This window comes from Hordeum vulgare, chromosome 7H, assembly GCF_904849725.1.
Source record: "Hordeum vulgare subsp. vulgare chromosome 7H, MorexV3_pseudomolecules_assembly, whole genome shotgun sequence".
NCBI classification, from domain to species: domain Eukaryota; kingdom Viridiplantae; phylum Streptophyta; class Magnoliopsida; order Poales; family Poaceae; genus Hordeum; species Hordeum vulgare.
In genome coordinates, this window is record NC_058524.1 from 337,409,776 (window position 1) to 337,426,466 (window position 16,691).

Consider the following 16,691-nt stretch of genomic DNA (forward strand, 5'->3'; position numbering starts at 1 on the left):
CCTCTTCCTCCTCGTCCTTCTTCTTCTCCTCCTATTTCTTCTTCTTCTTCTACCATAATAAGCTCAAATGAAGAGAAAGAAGAAGAAGAGATGAAGAAGAAGAGAAGAAGGAGAAGGAGGAGGAGGAGGAGGAGGAGGAGGAGGAGGAGGAGGAGAAGGGAGGAGGAGGAGGAGGAGGAGGAGGAGGAGAAGGCCAAGGACCTTCTATCCTTCTCCTCCTCCTCCTTCTTCTTGATTTCTTCTTCTTCTCCTCCTCCTCCTCCTCTTTCTTCTCCTCTTTCATATTATCCTTGCTTTAATTAACCCAACAATGACATAGTTAGCCCCTGGCCTTCTCCTCCTCCTCCTCCTCCTCCTCCTTCTTGATTTCTTCTTCTTCTCCTCTTCCTCCTCGTTCTTCTTCTTCTCCTCCTCTTTCTTCTTCTTCTTCTACCATAATAAGCTCAAAATGAAAAGAAAGAAGAAGAAGAGATGAAGAAGAAGAGAAGAAGGAGAAGGAGGAGGAGGAGGAGGATGAGGATGAGAAGGGAGGAGGAGAAGGGAGGAGGAGGAGGAGGAGGAGGAGGAGGAGAAGGCCAAGGACCTTCTATCCTTCTCCTCCTCCTCCTTCTTCTTGATTTCTTCTTCTTCTTCTCCTCCTCCTCCTCCTCTTTCTTCTTCTCTTTCATATTATCCTTGCTTTAATTAACCCAACAATGACATAGTTAGCCCATTTAGCTCCAAAATACCGTAATAAGCTCAAAATGGCAGAAGAACCTTGGTTAGCTCATGAATATTATATACTTAGCTTCTTTTCCTCTAAAATGACATAATTGGAATATTTAGCTCAAAAAGAAGGAGAAGGAAGAAGAAGACGAAGAAGAGAAGAAGAATAGAAGGAGAAGGAGAAGAAGAAGGAGGAGGAGGAGAAGAAGAAGAAGGAGGAGGAGAAGAAGAGAAGAAGGAGAAGGAAGGAGGAGAAGAAGAAGGAGAAGGAGAAGGAGCCCTCCTACTTCTCCTTCTTCTTCTCTGCTTCTTCTCCTCCTTCTTCTCCTTCTTCTTCTCTTCTTTTTTCTTCTTCTCCTCCTCCTTCTCCTTCTCCTTACCCTTCCCCTCCTCCTCCTCCTTCTTGTTTTTCTTCTCCTTGTTCTCTTATTGCTTCTTCTCTTTCTTCTTCAATTTAGCTTATTTGTCATATATGTTGTTGTTCTTCTTCTACTTACTTTCTTATTCCCATTTTGCAGATTGGATGTACTACATGCATGGAAGCTGGCGTTGGAGTGCTTTAGTTTCCTTTTTTATTTGAGTTGATGAACAATGTGTTGGTTCTTTGTATGTGTTGATGAACAATATATGTGGAACTATATGTATATATATGGATGAAACTTTGTATATGTTGGTTTCTTTCGATATATGGATGTCCATTGATGAACAAATGACATTGGTGAACTTTATATGTATATCATATATGTGTTGTGAACTATATATCATATATGTGCTATGAATTATATATATTATTGCTGTGAAATAACATAAAATAAACAAAACAGCGACAATATGGGCTCTTTGCCGTCTGCTGGCTGATGGCAAAGGCCTTTGCCGTCAGCCAGCGGACGACAAAGGTGCCACATGGCACCCAGCTGTGCTTCCTGGGCAGTAGCAGCTGGCCATATAGGCTCTTTGCCGTCTGACTGCTGGGGGGGGCAGACGACAAAGAAGAGGGCACAGAGGAGGGGCAGGAGTGGAGGGAGAGAGGGGGAGGGGAGGACACGGCAGACGGCAATGATTGACCAGCAGGCAGACGGCAAAGAGCCTCCGTTAACCCCTAACGGAGGCAACGCCTCTCGGCTGCCGTCTCAAGCTCTTTGCCGACTGCTCCTCAGGGGAGCTGACGGGAAAGACCTTTGCCGTCCGCTTTAGGGGGGCAGACGGCAAAGAAGGTCCTATGCCGTCGTAGGCTGACGCAGAAAATTTGCCGGCCGTGACAATCTTTGCCGTCTGTGGTACTGTCTTTGCCGTCCGGGTATTTGTCTTTGCCGTCTGTGATGGCAGACGACAAAGAAGGTGATTCCTGTAGTGGTTATCGTGGGCGAATAGGCAGCCCTCCTCGGCCTTGGCGCACTTGTCGGCGAGGTTGAATAGCTCCATGGCCGTACTTAGGATGTAGTTGATTGCGAGTGTTTCGCACATCTTGAGGTCCTTGACGCCGTTGGTGAACGCCATGATGACTGCCTAGTCCATGGCATGCCGGCTCCTATTGCGCACCTGGCTAAACCGCTGGATGTACTTGGGTAGGGTCTGCCCAGGGCACTGCTTCATCCGGCACAAGTCATTGATGGAGAGACGACGGTCGTGCGTGCCCTTGAAGTTGGCGACGAATAGCTCGCAGAGGTCACCCGACGGTGAAACCGAGTCCTCGGGCAGGTTCAATGAGCTGGGACCATGCGTTGTCCTTGAGGGCCATCGGAAGCTAGTTCTCCATGACCTTATCATCGCCTCCCGCAACTTCGATGCTCATGGCGTAGAGTTGGAGGAACTCCGGGGGTCGAGGGAGCCATTGTAGCGCGGGGTCAACTCGGGCTTGAACTTGGCCGGCTAAACCACCCTGCATAGCTCGCGGGTGAATGCCCAACAACCCATGGAGCTTGAGGGGCCATCGCGCGTGAGGACAGCTTGAGCCTGGCTCGTGGCCACCACGACATCCTGGTCGACTAGGTCCAGGTGCTTACGCTGCTGCTCGAGGACCGCACACACGTTGAGCGGAGCCTCATGGCGGAAGATCTTGTAGCTATCTCCTTCTTCTTGGGCATGTGGGTGGGTTCGTGAGGCGGGTTACCCGGGCGTGCTTCGCGTCGGGGCTCAGTCAGGTCGCCGCGCATGGGAGGAGGAGGTGGTGCTCCCTGAGCCTCCTCTCAATTGTGGGACGGAGGGGGCGGAGCAAGCGAGAGGGCGCATGCGCCTCTGCGGTGGCGGGAACTAGCTCGGTGATGTGGCCCAGCCATGCGCTGTAGCCGACATCCTCCGGGCGGTAGCGAAGCAGCTCGCGCACCATGAGCAATGTCGCTTGTGCATTCATCCGTTTGAGACGGGCATGTGAGGAGGAAGTCATGGCGGTGCGGTCCTCCTGCTGCACGGAGTGGTGCATGGAGGAAGCCTTTTGCTCTCACTTGGTGGGGTCACTGGCCACATCGTCAGCCATGACGGATTGACGACGGGTGCCACGGCCCGCAGGTGCGGTAACAACGACCCGCTCTCCTCTGCGGTTAGTACGCACACGTCGAGCATCGGCCATGGGGTCAGAGAAGCTGGAGGAAAAACTGGAGTTGAAAAACAGATGCGCATCCCTACCAGGCACGCCAAATGTCGGAATTGTGGCTCCGTAGACCCAGAAAAGTTCAAACACTGGGGTGCGCTTGCTCTCCTTCCCTATTCGACCTCTCAACCTCATGGCGACTCTCCGATGGCTCGACCTAAGGAAGATGAACAAGGACACATGCGTAGTTTACCCACGTTCGGGCCACCTTGTGGTGTGAAACCCTAGTCATGCTTGTGTGGATTGGTTGTGGGAGATAGCTAATACAAGGTGGGTTCTTTCCCTAATGGGGCCGATGCCCTTCTACGAACGCTAGGCCTCTCTCTTATACAGTCCCTGGTTCTCTTCCCAAAAAAACTTACACTTGGCGAGAAGGGTTGCCATAACGACCATTTTCAAAGGGGACATGACTGCAGCCTGCCCTGACAAAGGTGGTCTTCACGTGCTAAACCTGTTCACCATGACACGCCGGCAGGGTTGGGGGTGACCTTTGTCCTGTCGAGCACCCAGCCTTGGACTTCTTGCACTGATTGGGAAACCTTTGGGGGTTTCTTTGGGAACCCGCGAGCTGGCTCGGCTCCCTTAACACCAAAAGGGAAAGTTTCTCTGTCCGTGCGTGCTAGCACTGACCCTGGCGCCATCCTTCATAGCTCACGTCACCCATGTGAGGATACACGGTCAAGCGACCTTGTTTGGCTGCCCTTGTTAAGTCCGCCCCGCGAGGGAAGCGTCAAGAGGCAACTTCTTGACGAGGACCTCAGGGGAAATGGCCTCGAAGGGAACTCTTCCGGTTCGTGGCAACCTTCAATGATCCGACCCTCGCGAGGAGGGGCCTCGCGAGGGTCGGATTCATGGGCCTTGGAGGGGAGTGCTCCCGATCACACAACGTGTGTCGCGCCCGCGACCACACGCAGGCGGGCCTGGGTATTCCGAGTCCCATAGCCCCTAAAGTAGCTATCCCCTCTGCATTTTTATTAAGTTGTTTAGAAAATGGAGTACCAATTTTGGGTCTTGCCACACGAGTTCTCATCGAAAATATTTATCCAGGGGGTCCCCATAGCAATCCCCCATGTGTTAGGAGCGCTGATATGGAACATAAGACAGTAACTAGAACTAGGGCGGCAAAAGCGGAACAAAACACACAGGAAAAGGCCAAGCCTTCTGCCTCTTACCAAGTATATACATGTGTTATATTAAATAGCAATAATAAGATGATATTCCAAATCTCCATGTCAACACATGGGTCAACCTGCACCTGCAACTAGAACGATATATGAAGGGTTGAGCAAGCGCTATCTTAGCCAATCAATATTTTGCTAGGATGTGGATCGATTAGAGGATTAACATGGAATTTTGGCAGGCTTGATATTGAGGTGGTAGGTAGAGACAATTTATGATCGATACGATACATCTAAGCATAATAAAATTAGAAACAATATCAAGGTCAATGATCATCGTGCGTGGCACTTCTTCTGGGGGATAAAACTCTTGCTCTGCAAGAACATTTTCAACGGGATCCTCATACCCATACTTGACAGCCGGTGTTACCCAAAATAAAAATACAACATCCAATGAACACATACCAAGGCACAATGCTCAAGCAATATGATGCATGAATATGATATGAATGACGCATGGCAATGTTTCACTAGTCATCTTTCTTATGCAATTATTTAGTTATTATTGTTCTAGAGAGATCATCAAGATTAATAATTTGGGCTTTCATGAACATGCCAAATATGAATTCATCTTGAGAAAATGATACAAATGCATATAAGGAACATCGCAAACCGAGTTACGGATCTCTCGGAACCCTCACTACAAGGTACGAAAGGCAATGATGATAAAATAGAATATGATGATAAAATAGAATTTCAGAGTGGCTATGGGCAATTCCTTGGCATCGCAAGTATGCCACTGCATTGGGAACAAAATTCTAGGTGGAATGGACCTAAAGATCATGCAAAGCAAAGGGATACAAATCCCACAAAGTGCAAAGCAATTCCACAAGAAATATGTGTGAAATAATATGTCACTTTGCACACACCAAAACGAACAACTACAGTAGGCTTACAAGCTCAACCAAAACATGGAGATGATGTAAACATGATGTGCACAACTCATAGAAACAGCAACATGGATAGAAGCATGGATCAATGGCAATCAAGCTCACAAGATGGCATAAACCCTAATATATTAGGACTTAGTGAAAATAACAGTTTTTCAGAAGCAAAGATATCATGATCGCATATTGACATCAATGAAACACTATGCTACAAGGACGTTCATGTCATGAAATTTAATAGGCTGATAGAGGTAAACAAATACTACAATTAATTCCAACTAACCATCAACTCATACTGCACTGGATCATTGATAGCATCTAGTTCACATGGCATTGTGAACTGAGTAGATTTTCACACTTAGGAAAATTCATAAGTTGCAATACATAGCAGTTTACATCAGCATGGCATTTTTGACAGGAAGAATAGGTGAGATGCAAAACCTATATTTTAAATTATTGGCACCATTTAACACAGGGAAACATGCTTTGTCAATACCACCATAGCACCAGCTCACAAAATCTATAGATGCTTAGCAATTAACAAGTAAGCACATCTACAAAATAACAGATTTCATACTTCGTCATATTTCACCCTTCCAATTCATCAACATTGATATGTCATGTTCACAACAACAATGAAAAAATTAGACATGGTTACCATGGCTAGCAAAAATACCAGGGCCTAATATTGCCAACACACTAGAAGTTTCCTGTTGACAAGTATAGCAAAGGGTGCAAGGTTTGCTTCATACAAAAATAACAAAAGGGCATCATGATGAAAATATGATGCACACCAACTTGTTCAAAAGGAAAAACTAAAGCCACAGATGAATTCTTTGGATTTTTCAACCCTAAATTCATATATCATAAGCCTAAATTGCGGTAGAAAATCAATCCACAAACCACCGTCAAAATTACAATAACTAGGCCCAATTTGAAATATGCCCAATTTGAACCTAGACAGAATAATAATCTTTCCATATATGTGATAATTCAAATCAGGGAATAAACATAGACAACCAATAATAGAAATTAATAAAAATAACTAGGGGTTCCACTGGTCAGCCACACAAGGCCCGTGAGATCTTGACAAGTGGGGTGAGGGCCAACTGTCAGCCTCACCCTTATTAAATCATACCAGGGAAAATAAAAGAGGATCGGGGGTAGTTTGAACCCGAGACCTCACGACTCTATCTAGCGCGGCTAGCTAGCTAGGCTCGCATGTCTGGTTTGACCAGATGGGTGGCTCGAGCCTTTTGGCTCCACCCTTGCGCTAGACACGGCCCACGTTATAGCGAATCACACACACACTCTAGTCTAGCGACCAACGGTGGTGGCGAGATAGGCACACGACCAAGGTGGTGCTACTATGGTGACCCAAGGAGATGTGACAATGCACGAGGCACTCTGCAACTTTCTTCTGCACGCACGCACTACTAGCACCTAACATTCACTGATCGACGCTCTCTGTAGGAAACAGAGGCAGCGGCGACGGGCTTGGCTAGTTGACCATGGAGGGGCAAACTCCTATCTGATGGTGAAAATCGATCCACACGACAACGAGGACACCCTACGCGCTATTACTTGCGACTGAGAAAGATGAAACACTCACCGGAGACGAGGTTCGACATCCGTGCGCTCGGTCTCAAAGACGACGACGAAAACAGAGTGCAATGGAGGGGGCAAAGTTGCTGGGGACCCGCGGATACTCACAAGGAGGGGCTCGACATAGTTGATGGGGAATGAGGACGACGTGTTGTGCCAAATTGCAGTCGTTGACGAGCTTCTACCGAGGAATAATATCGACAATCGGTCCATGGCCTTGACGGGCGGATCGGTGGATCTAGAGGCTAGCTCACTTGGAGGTGGTGGAGAGGGGAAGGAGGAACCCTAGGAGGCCGACACGCGGAGGGAGGGTTTAAATAGAGGGCTAGGGCGCTAGTTCACTTCGATGACGTCTCTGGAGCGCCGGCATAGCGAAAGTTACTGTGAGAGGCGGGCTTGCGAGGAAGGGGAAAGCGACAGGTGGTGCCGCTGGCAGGTGGGAATGCACGCGGCGTCCACGTGTAAAGGTGCACGCGTGCGTGAGGCTGGATGCAGGTTGCACATGAACTGGGCTGCTAGAAATGTTGTTGGTGGGCCGCACTTCCGATGCTCCTGGGCTGCATAGGCTCTACACTCAAACAAAAGCTTTCCTATTTATTAAACACATTTTGCGCTAGAAATAACTAGAGAAAAAGGAGAGGGTTTTAGGGTGAAGTAAAAGTATATTTGGGCACTCAAAAACATGCCCTATTTTTACAAATTACCTTGGACATTTTAAGAAGCAAAATTTGAAGTGGCATCTCTACCTCAAACATTCGAAAAAACAACGATACTACACCTGGTAGATCATACGAGCTATCTCCACGAGTACTAGGGAAATTCACGTCACTTCTTCCCACCAAGAAAAGTATTGAAGCGTTTCGATGTCCGCATCCTAAGATACTAAGGAAGCTGAATGATAATGATGTGTCAGAAACACCTTGGAGATCTACTCCTCGATAACAGGACGCACCAAGTTAGAATTTCGTCACATCGGCATCATATAGATTCCAAAATACACACGTGACCCTAAAATATTTTTGAGCGAGAAAAGGGTAGAATTAAAAATTCCTAAGCCGTAATCCTCACCAGAGCAGGGAAGAGGAGTAAAATTAATCCTACTCTACAATATAACTAGACTTCTAAATAATTTCAATAGACTCGACTCGTCCAAGGTCTATCAAGCAAAGGGCTCCTATGGCCATATGGCTCTAATACCAACTTGTAACGTCCAAAATGCAACACGATTCGTATTTGGGGATGACACCTTAAAATGGATAGAGATTCATCTCGGCGTTTTGCTAGTATATAAATCATTGCAGATACATTTAAAAAGGAGATTATTATATGAGTTGGATTACACTCCCACATGCTAAATTAAAAATCTTACAACATTTATTCAAACATCCAAAAGACAGGGTCCAACTACAAACACAATAAAACGATAAAGTGCAATGAAGTCTATCTCACTCTCCCAGGAGATGACCAAGCCCCTTCTAATCGTTCGGGTAGGTAACGTACATGTGTTGGCTCTCCTCATCATAATTAAACTGAAGCTGTGGAGCATCATCTGCGTCAGGATCTGTGGTAAGTGAACCTATGGTGTTGTAGTAATCTGTGAGCCATGGGGACTCAACAATCTCGTGACCAAGATGCTGGGACTTATTAAGTCAATGTGTGAGGTATGGTAATGTGGTGAGGTTGCAGCACACTAAGCATTTATTTGGTGGTGAGCCTACAAATACAAAATTAAGATTGTGTGGTCTACACATAAATGGACGTGACCTAGCAATGATCAAGAAATGATCCTAAACTCCTACTTACGTCAAACATAACCCCACCGTACGTGTTCTCCCTCGGAGTAGTAACTCACAAGCAGAGACAATCACGATTACGCACATAGTTATCATATTTTAGTTGATATTAGCTCAAGTTTTGTATAACTGGATGTTTAAAGAATTTCCAAGTTGCGACATAACTGCGGCCACGACTTTACAAAATATTTAAGCCTGCATGGGTGCTCCAACTAGTGCGTCACAAACTACCACAAGCTATGGAGGAAACCTCGACCACTGAAAACTCATGATCTCCTTAGATTCCTAGTGGAAAAACTCAACCTTGAGATAGCCCAAAGTATCCTTGGAATCCCGTGCACAAGATATATCGAGAAGGGTAAAACAAATCCAGCAAGACCGCCCGATGTGGCGACGACCATGACAAGAGTCGTCTATCTCATTCTCAGGACACGTCAGATAAGTAGAGCGTACAGTGGCTTGACAGAAATCTCCCGAGCTGCCCTGGGTCAGCCTCGCACATGGCTCTAGTTTGGACCAACACTCATGAGGAGCACTGACTCGGGGGTTGATTAATTATCCTTCGGGTAGCTATTCCCTATGTATTTTTTTTTTTTAGCAAATTGAGTACCAAAGTTGGGTCTTGCCACACGAGTTTTCACCGAAACTATTTATCAAGGAGTCCCCATAACAACCCCAAGGGTGTTAGGAGCGCTCAAAATGGAACATAACATCGGTAACTAGAACTAGGGTGGAAAAAGCGGAACAAAACACCGAGCAAATGGCCAAGCCATCTGCCTTTTAACAAGTATATAGGTGTGTTAAATAAAATAGAAATAATAAGATGATATTCCAAATCTCCATATCAACACGTGGGTCAACCTGCACTTGCAAGTAGAATGCTATAAGAAGGGATGAGCAACCTCTATCTTGGCCAATCAATGTTTTGCTAGGATGCGAACGAGTTAAGGCTTATCATGGCATTTTGGGAGGCTTGATATTCAAGTGGTAGGTAGTGACAATTAATGATATAAGAAAGATAGTTAAGCATAACAATAGTAGAAACGATATCAAGGTTAACGATCACCTTGCCTGGCACTTCTTCGCAGGAATAAAACTCTTGCTCTTGAGGAACATTCTCAATGGGATTCTCGTACTCGAACTTGACACCCGACGCTACCCGAAAGAAAAATACAACATCCAATGAACACACGGCAAGGCACAATTCTCAAGCAATATGATGCATGAATATGATATGAATGAAGCATGGAAGTGTTTCACTAGTCATCTTTCTCATGCAATTATTTAGTTATTATCATTCTGGACATAACCTCAAGATTAAATATTTGGGCATGCATGAACATGTCAAATATGAATGCGTCACAAGAAAACAATACGAGTGCATATAAGGAAAGTTCCAAACCGAGTTACCGATCTCTGAGAACTCTCGCTACAAGGTACGAAGGCAATGATAATAAAATAGAATCTGAGAGAGGCTATGGGAAATTCCTTGGCATCCCACGTATGCTGCTGGATTGGGAACGAAATTCTAGGTGGAATGGGCCTAAAGATCATGCAAAAATAAATGGATAAAACTTCCACAAAGTGCAAAACAATTCAGAAGCAATATGTCCGAAATAGCAACATGTCATTTGCACACACCAAAACTAACAACTAGAGTAGGCTTACAAGCTCAACCAAGATATGGAGATGAAGTAAACATGATGTACAACAAGTCATACAAATAGGTACATGGATATCAGTATGGATCAATGGCAATCAAGATCACAAGATGGCATAAAACCTAAGAGATTAGGACTTAGTGAAAAATAATAGTTTTTCACAAGCAAAGTTACCATGATGGCTTATTGACAGCAATGAAACACTATACTACAAGGAATTTCCTAGCTTGAAATTTAATAGGATGATAGAGGGAAACGAATACTACAATTAATACCAACTAACCATCAACTAATACTACACAAGATCATTTAAAGCATCCACTGAACATGGCATTGTGAACTAAGCAAATTTTCAAACTTAGCAATATTCACAAGGTGAAATACATAGGAGTTTACATCAGCATGGCATTTTTTGCAGGAATAACAGGTAAGATGCAAACCCTATATTGCAAATTATTGGCACAATTTAACAGACAGTAACATGATTTATCATTCCCACCATAGCACTAGCTCTAAAAAACTATATATGCTTAGCAATTAACAAGTATGCACAACTACAAAATAACAGATTTCAGACTTAGTCATATTTCACCCTACCAATTCATCAACATTGTGATAGCATGTTTATAGCAATAATTCCACAAGTAGAGAAGGTTTTCATGGCCAGCAAAAATACCAAGGCCTAGTACTCCGAACAAACTACAACTTTCATGTTGACAAGTTTATCAAAGGGTGCAAGGACTGCTTCATACAAAAATAACAAAAGCGCATCATGATAAAAAATAGCATGCACACCAACTTGCTCAAAATACAAACCTAATGCTACAGATGAATTCCTTAGATTTTTCTACCCCAAATTAGTATATCATAAGCCTATACTGTGGTAGAAAATCAATCCACAAACCACAATCAAAATAACAATAACTAGGTATAACCTAGTATATGCCCAATTTGGACATAGACATAACTGGAATCTTTCCCTATATGGCATAATTCAAATCAGGGAATAAAAATGAAACAACCAATAATCAAAATTAATAGAAATAACCAGGGGGTCCACTGGTCAGCCACACAAGACACCTAAGAGATTGACAAGTGGGACTAGGTCACGGTAGTAGCCTCACCCGAATTAAATCGTATCAGGGAAAATAATAGAGGCATCGGGTGGTTCAAATCGAGACCTCATGGCTATGTGTCGTGTGGCTAGCCAGCTGGGCTAGCACGTCTGGTTTGGCTAGAATGGTGGCTTGATCCTTTTGACTCCACCCTTCTGTTAGAGAAGGCCCACAATGCAACGACTCACACACGCACACTATACTCTCGCGACCAACAGCAGCGATGACAGAGGCACATGGACACGAGGGCGCTACTACGATAACCCAAAGACATGGAGGAAGGCATGAGACACTCCAAAACTATCTTCCGCACGCATGCACGCACTAGTCGCACCGAACATTCACCGGATCGACGCCGGCGACAAGAAACGGAGGCGGTGACGACGCACTTGGCTTGCTGGCCACAAAGGGGCGAACTCCTATCTGATGAGAAAATGGTCCCACAAGACGACAAGGACACCCTACGTGCTAATACATGCGTCTGACAGAGAAGAAACATTCGTCGGAGACGAGGGTCAATGTCGGCGTTCTTAGGCTCGAAGACGACGGCAAAAACAGAGCACAGTTAAGGGGGAAAACTGCTTGGCATGTGCGGATGCTCGCAAGGAGGGTCTCGGCATAAGTGATCAGCCTCGAGGACGACATGCTGCGCTGAATTTTTGCCGGTGAAGATCTTGTGCGGAGGAAGAAGATCTCCAATCACTCACTGGCCTTGACGTTCCTCGATGAAACATAGGACAAGGTGGAAGCAGCACAAAGGGGCACAACTTCTGGATGCTGTGCTCCTTCTTGGGGCCGTCAAAGGGCTCGCCAGCGATGACGGGCTTGCGTGTACTCTCTAGACAGGGGCGGAGTGGGTGGATAAAGAGGCTAGCTCACCTGGCGGCGGCAGAGAGGGGAAAGAGGAACCCTAGGAGGACGAGACGTCGAGGGACGGTTTAAATAGAGGGCTAGGGTGCTAGCTGGCTACCATGACATCTCTTCAACGCCGGTGCAGCAAATTTGTTTTGAGAGAGATGGGGTTGCGAGGAAGGGGAAAGTGATGGGTGGGCTCGCTGGCAGGTGGGTTCGTATCCGGCATCCACGAGTAAAGGTGCACACGCTCGCGAGGCTGGCTGTGGCCTGTGCGCGAACTAGGCTGCTGACGATGCTACTGCAACTGGGCTGCACTAGCTCTACACTCAAACAGAAGGTTTCCTATTTATTTCACACATTTTGAGCAGGACAATAACCAGAGAAAAAGGAGAGGATTTTAGGGTGAAGTAAAAATATATTTGGGCACTCACAAACATGCCCTATTTTTATAATACACCTTGGACATTTTAAGAAGAAAATTTTTAGATGGCACTTAGTTAAATGTAGCAAGCATTTGAAGTTTATTATACCATGTGAGAGGGTGCACAAGGCGAAGCTTAATTTTAAAACCAACCATAATATTTCCGAGCATGGCAACATTTTTAAAGAAGGTGATGGCAAGGTAGGAAATCACCACATTTCTAAATTTGAAAAAAGAGAGAGGGATGTATTTCCAAAGATTTTGTAGGGAGGGGTTTTCACCCATGAACAACCCACTTAGCAAGCACATAACACACCACCACACTACGTTCAATCACCACATAAGCAACAAGGAGAAATAAAAATAACATGAATGCCATGATGATATGATGGAAGTGAAGTCATGAAGCACGAAATCTTATTAAATAAATGCAAGTTTGCAAAGTCATACAATGTTCGACATGCAAATAATACACTGATTGCACTTGGGCTATTACACCAAGGACTTTGTCGAGGAGTACAGGAAGCGCGCCCCAGGGTGTTGCATGCTCGTTGAGGAATCACCAAAGACTTCGGTCGCCATGAGCAAGAATAATAAGGTTACCATACCCAAGACAAAGCAACTGTCTGCGCGAGAAGACATCGAGGGCTACACTTTCACTATAAGTGCCACCCTCGACAGCAAATAGGAAAGCACACTCATCTCCTTCCTGCGGGCGAATGTTACCAGTGAGGTGATCAAGCACCACATTGTTTTCCATGCAACCATCCGTGTTACCAGTGAGCTGATCAAGCACCACCTTGTTGTCTATCCCCATGCAGGCCCTGTCAAGCACAAGGTCCAAAAGCAAGCACTATAGCGGCAAGAGTTCATTGCCGAAGAAATCAAGAAACTGGAAGAAACAGGCCTCGTGGGAGGCGTCCTTCACCAAACATGGTTGGCGAAACCTATGGTAGTGCGTAAAGTAAATGGGAAACGAAGACTTTGCATCGACTTCACTAATGTCAACAAAGTTTGTCCTAAGGATCCCTTCCCATTGTCGCGCATCAACCAAATAGTGGACGCGACCAACGACTGCGTCCGTCTGTCCTTCCTTAATGCCTACTCCTGTTGCCACCAGATCTTTATGGCCAAGGAAGACAAAGAGAAGACAATGTTCATCACTCCTTGTGGTACGTACTGCTTCAAGCGCATGCCGTATGGATGGAACAGTGCGCGGTAAACCATCATGAGGTTGTCCAGATCGATCTTGGTCCACCGTTGCACAAGAATGTATAGGCCAACATGGACGACATTATGGTCAAGACCAAGGACGAAGCCACACTGGTTCAATACATTGAATAAACCTTTGATAATCTAGACTAGATCAACTTAAAGTTCAACCCCGAGAAGTGTGTGTTTGGGGTGCCATCCAGCAAGCACCTCAGTTTCTTAATGTCTGAGGACGGTATAGAAGTAAGCCCACCAAGATTGAAGTCATTAGTTGTTACATATCCAACTCATCACTCTCAGGCATTAGTGGCACCCAACGGGGTTTTCAGAAAGAAATTGAAATCACTTCCTTTTTACTGCACCTTGCATGTGCTTAGTCCCATACGTAACACTAACTACTCCCACCCGTACAAGCCTCATAAATGGTAGGGTTATTCCCAAATGCAAGTGTCATTAGGAACTATCGGAAACACCCCACCTAGGTAGTTACCAATTCAACATGGTCTTATGCATCGAAATAATTGCTTCTTATGACATGCATGAAAGTATTTCCTCAGACATTGTAAAAGGGCCGCTTGCCTTTCTCAAATAGGTCTCTGGGTCTTTGAAGTGTTCTCCAAACCCTTCGTCAGCAACGCAATCTATCGCCGCAATATAAATAGGTAAAAATAGGCAGTCAACCAAAAACAGGATAATTATTCTACTCAGAAAAATGTCAAAAGAGGCACTCTAAACATGGTTCTCGGGTCTTCGAGGTGTTCTCCAAACCCTTTGTTAGCACCGCAATCTATCCCCGCAATATGTACTAGGGTGAGTATAGGTTTTGTAAAATTATTAGGTTTTATTTTTAGGCTGTTAAAAATTACACAAACTATTTCAACAGAGTGCTAAAACAGCCTAAACACGGTTTTGAAATAAATAAGTGGATCTATCCTAGTGTAAAAATTACACAAGAGGCACTCTAAAATATTTCCCAATAAAACAAGTTTTTAGGTGGGAAATATTTGGATTTGGACGAGTATTTTATTCTGTGGGATTTTTTCAAAAACAAATTTTAAAAGAAAAGAAAAGGAAGTGTAGCTCCTCAGCCAGGGGCAGCCAGCAACTCGGTCGAAGAGAGGCCAACTGGCCGAGGCGCCCGAGGCAGCCGCGTCGTGCCAGGTTCAAACCTGACGGGCGAGGCCGAGGGCCACAGAGAGAGAGACGGGTGAGGAAGAGGCACGGAAGGCTGACGGCTAGGACAAACCTACCAGGTCAGCCGTCAACCTCTTGCGAGAGAGGGGGCAAGTCTCACCGGTGGCGCGAGGGTCCACGGCAAAGCTAGATGAATATGGGAATGGAACCACTATCGACCCGCTGTTCGATGGGTGGAGGAGGGATGAGCTGGGAGGCAGCAAATCGCAAGTGGCGACTTCCCGAGGCGACGGGGCTTCGAGAGGGTGGTCGCTGGAGCTGAAAGCTGCAATGAGAAGGATGGGGAAGAAGGGATAAACTATGAGGAGACTGCCGCAGACACAATCGAGGGGAAAAGAGGGTTGGAGCGGCACTATACTTGAGGATCACAAGAATCCCGATGCCGCGTATCCGGAGTTTGATCTCGAGCTCGGGGGTTTCTGGAGAGGGGGTAGTGAGATAGGAACTAAATTAGGGGCAGCATGAGGTCTAAGAGGGGAAGAGGGAGGCCCGGGGTGGCCTTTTATAGGCAGGGCGCCGTCCACCGAAAGATGGTGCGCTAGCGAGGCCTTGGCAACGACCAAGGGAGTAGAGAGAGGGCTCGAGGATATGTCTACGGTCTTCATCGACATGGTTTGGAACTGGAAAAGGAATGAGGTGGAGCGGGGACTGGCTCCTTGCGTGACGTGGCGGCGAGCGACAGGCGCATCGCCAGGGGTAGGAGAAGGTGAGATATGTAACACCCAAGATGCGACCCTATCCTTATGTTGGCGCGAGGGCGACGACAAGGATAGAAGCGCATCTCGTCATGTAGCAAGAATGGATATCATTAAAAGTACATGTACTAAAAAGATGAGTATAAGGAGTTGGCTTACACTCGCCACAAGCTACATCAAGTTCAAATCGATACAACAATATGCAGTCATCATGAAGAAGAGAGGGTCGGACTACGGACGAAAACAAATGATAAAAGAACGATATCCATCCTTGCTATCCGAGCCTGCCAGCCTGGAACCCATCCTAGATCGATGAAGAATAAGAGGAAAACTCCAAATAGCACAATCATCGTGCTCACGACTTAATATCACCGTACATGTACCTGCAGCTGGTGTTGTAGTAATCTGTGAGCCACAGGGACTCATCAATCTCACTTCCAAAGGTATCAAGATTAGCAAAGCTTAATTGGTTAGGTATGGTTAAGTGGTGAGGCTGCAGTAAGCGACTAAGCATTTATTTGAGGTGGCTAACTTACGAGCACAAGAATAAGAGGGGGATGATCTACCCACAATTGGACCTGAACTAATTATGATCAAATGAATGATCCTGAACCCCACTTACGAAACAGACAATCACGGTTACACACTCAATTCACAAGTTTTAATTAAGGTTACTTCAACTTATCTAGAACCGGATGTTAAACAAAGTTTCGAAGTTTGCCACATAACCGCGGGCACGGCATTCCAAAAGATTTAACCATGCAGGGGTGCTCCAACTAGTCC